This window comes from Anser brachyrhynchus (genome assembly GCF_964034855.1).
Source record: "Anser brachyrhynchus genome assembly, chromosome: Z".
Lineage (NCBI taxonomy): Eukaryota > Metazoa > Chordata > Aves > Anseriformes > Anatidae > Anser > Anser brachyrhynchus.
Window position 1 is genome coordinate 12655592 of NC_137697.1, and position 4357 is coordinate 12659948.

The window sequence follows — 4357 nt, forward strand, 5'->3', positions numbered from 1 at the left end:
AAAATCCATTGTTCATAGATGAACGATACATTTAAGACAGATTTGTCTTCTTCACTTTTTATTTTATTTTTTTTAATGCTTGGGATTTAAATCTCTGTTTTTGTTATTCACAGCTTTTCATCTGCTGGATTAGTATTCAGAGCAACTGTTTCCATCATTCTGGAAATGTTGGACTGAAGTTTTATGCTCCATCTTCTTTTCTTTCTTTCCTTTTTTTTTTTTTTTTAATTTATAAAAACCTAATGGACTCTAAAAGAATCATGTGTCCTCAAATCACTCATGCTCATTCCTTTTCAAAGTCAGCTATCTCTGCCAATAATATAGTGGCAAAGGTAAGAACATTTAGTTTTGCAATGACCCAACACATACCATATTTCTTTGTGGTAACAATACTGTTATGAGGTACTTCAGAGCAGAAGGATTGGCCATTAAGTAGTCCAGAAAGTGAAATGTCACCATTTGGGATGTCAGCTCTTCACTTCATAAGTTCTTCAAAAGTGACTACATAAGGGAAACGTGTTTACAGTTTTAATTTAACTTACTAAATCATCATTACAGAAAAAGAAAAGAAGATTGCTAAATTTTCAGTTTTTCTCAGGTTCTTAGGTTCTTAGAATTTTTTTATTATTATTTTTAATTTTTTTTAACATTGCATTGCAATAAGAGTAAATAAAACACCATGGTGTCATTAATACAACCCTACAGTAATAACTGGACAGTAGAGATGTAAAGTCTCTTGTCTTTTATATGCTTAATTCCCATTAAAAAAATGCTATCTTTCAGTGCTGCAATTATTCTCACTTCTAAGGCAAAAATGTTGTTAACTTCCACAGGACAATATGGTCTCTTCATTCATCAAGTGACTCAAAAAAAAAAAATTAAGAATGAAATTGCATGACAAGTAGTAGCAGCATTACAATTAGCAGTACAAGTTTTATGCTGCAAGAATTGAATCTGGAAGGAAAATGCCCTGAAAGCTGTAAGTCCTGTAATGCAGGATCAAATATTTGTCTGACTGTTACAGTCAGGAAAACAATATGTTCATTCTTCAGAAGTTTACCTTCATTCCACTATTTAGCAAGAGAACTCTACAGTCTATATTTCAGAAAATATTTTAGTTTCCATATACATTTAAATATACTGCTGAACAAAAGACAGACATTAAAGCAGCTGTTGATGGAAGAAAATGCAAAAATTTGACCAATTAATGATCATTTATGTATGATTAGATATCTCCTCAAGTTCTTAATCACATTTTTAAGTCAGGTCATGTTAATCTGAATTGTTATTTAGGTAATTTTTTTAACATTTTTTTTATATTGTAAGGAATTAATTTTATTTGGGGATGAAAGTGAGTAGAGTTAGGTGAAAGTACGTGTTTTTTTTTTTTTGAATTTGGGGTTTAAAATGAACAAATAATTAGTGTTCCCATGCTGAATTTAGGTCAGCGAAACTCTCAGGGACAGTGATAAGGTAAATGTAATTGTGAGGGCAATGTGCAAGATTGAAAGGGAGGATGGAGGAGGATTATATCTACCTTTGACATGACACAGAGCCTGTGACACCCTGATAACACTCTCTGGAGCTACAACCCTGGTTTCATTATCCAGCCTAGCCTCATGCTTTTTTGGCTCACTGCTCATGAGGGGTAGCATCGTTTCTGACAGGGAAGGGCGGTTTACTGCACCTTGGGCTTGGCAGGAATGGTTAGACAGATATTATCTACCTAGCAGAGATCTTGAAAAGAGCTGTAGAGAATAGTTCCCAAATTATGAAGCTGTCTCAGAATCACATCTGTACAGGAAGAGGCACTGACCACAAGGAGTGCTGATCTTTTGATGATGGATAGAGATCAGGCATCTGTGATGAACTTCCCATGCACTGCTGTACACAAAATATTGGCAATTGGTCTGCAGGGCTTGGAGGGCAGACCCAGGCTTGTGTTTCAGTGCAGGCTTTTTCCATCTCTGTGAAACCCTCTCCAGAGCAGTTGCAGGGGGGCTGGGGATGGCAGCAGTCCAGCTGGGTGTGGTGGGGCCGAAACGTGCCTGTTCTCAGGAGTTGGGCTGCCTTAATGCATGGCCGCTCTTCCTCCCCTGCACCACTCAGGACATGACCTGGAAGCCTCCAGATGTGGGAGAGCCCAGCCCTGGCTGATTTCTCGGCCTGAGTTCCCACACTCCCAGATCCTGTCTTTGGCACTCTCTCTCCTTGCTCCTGTGATGGGCAGTATGCTGCGGCTGGTGCTGCCAAGTATTCTCCTGGCTGCCTCTGTCTTCTCAGACAGCACAGGGTCTGTGTATATGCCTTGCGGCCCCCATCCAAAATACTGAGATGTGAAACTCAGCACATGACACTCAATATATAAGGTCTGCATGAGTACCTATGCCATAACTGAAGCAAAGAACACAGCAAGGTATGCCTGCTCTAGGAAGTGAGCTTTAGTGGGACAGGGTATATGCTGAAACAGCTAATTTTGGACATGTGGCTCGTAATGGAATACTGGCTCTGGAGTGGAATCTTGTGCTGTAGAGAAAAGATGGGGAGAGCTGAGTGCTGGAGAGCTGAGTGTTTCTGAGTGGGATTCATGGAAAAACAGCTGCTTCTGATTGAACACAGGGATAGATCACAGATTAGATCACGGATGCTACTCTTCTTCAGGACTTGGGCCCCAGTGCTACCAGGTCATTTCTTCTCCTAGAATTTACAGCCCAGGCCCCTTCTTAATAGCAGGCACTTATGTCTTATTTATTTATTTTATTTTATTTTATTTTATTTTATTTTATTTTATTTTATTTTATTTTATTTTATTTTATTTTATTTTATTTTATTTTATTTTATTTTATTTTATTTTATTTTATTTTATTTTATTTTATTTTATTTTATTTTATTTTATTTTATTTTATTATTTTATTTCTGGACAGAGAGAGAGAGAGAGAGAGAGAGAGAGGGTATCATTTTTAGCTTTCAGAAAATGCAGGGTGGGTAGCTCCCCCTAATCTATGAGTGGTCTCTGGCTACAGCATTTACTTGGGATGTGGCAGACCTAGTTTCAAATTCCCTCTGTGCCTGAGGTGAGGCAGTCATGCAGTCATGTATCCTTGCCCCAGCTAAGGGAGCACCCTGATCTTTGAGCTATAGACTGTTGGGAGATGAGCTTGTATGTAAAAGCTGGTTTTGTCGTGGGGTGTTTCCTATCTTTTCCACTGAAGCACAGGGAAAGATTGTAGAGAGTAAATGAGGGTATGAGGGTTGAAACCTGTGTCACTGAAGCAGATCTGAATCCACTCAGAGGAAAAAAATTATTTAAGGTATATGGCCTGTCAGGAGCAGGCAGGTCTGAGCATAGGCCCAGGCAGAGCTATGGGTTTTCTAGAAACTCTAATGTTGACAACTGAGGACTCTCCAGGATCAGATGTCTCTGGGACTGGTCATCAGCTAGGCTAAGTTTTGAGAATCCCAGTTTCAGGCCTAGGTACTTAAATTGCAGCCAAACTTCATGCTGGGCACCCTATATTTTTTTTTTTTTTTTTTTGATGGCCACCCTTGCGTTTGCAGTGTTCTGACAGCAACTGCTAGAAGAGGCCCAGAGGATCTACTGGAGAAAAGTTTGAAGTTTCCATCTGAGCGAGTTTCTATTTTCTTGGCAGTGTCAGAGCAACATAGAGGAGGTCACATGAGGGAAAAGAGGGACCCTTGATCTCTGTCTCATTTAATGCACTCACTGTTGTCAAATGCCTTACTCAGTGTGTGAGTAAGACTGAAAAATGTGCTTGCTGGCCACAGCATGGCCTTCCACAATGGCATATGCCATGGTGTAGAGGAGGCTGCTAGCAGGTAGGGCAGAGCCCATACCTGCCCTGCTCCCTAGGGGATCTGTTAGCTGCCAAGCTAGAAACATTTAGCTTTGACTGCAGCTGGGTGATTCCATCTGAGCAGGTCAAAGGAAGGTCTTCCTCCACAACACTGCTCCATCATTTTCTGTTCAGGCTTTTGTTATTTTTTCCTTTGGGACCAAAGACCTTGTTCTTGTGATCGATGCCCTGGTACTTAGATTCTTGCAATAGTCTCCACATTATAGCAAACAAATTAGTCCGAGCTTAATTAGTTTCATCTCTGTTAAGTAAGTAACATGTCTTACTGGGACACAACACCAGATTCCCAGAGTTCTGTTAGCCAGTGGTTGGTCTTCAGGTGGAGTTAATTTTTGACTTGCAGAATGTATATATACTGCATGTGAATCTATCTGATAAATGTGTCTGCAGGTGCAACCTGTTCTCACTGATGCTAAGTTTGAGTAGCCACAACATGAAAATGGGAAAACGAACAACCTGCCAGCAAGCTTCCCCGAGTCTCT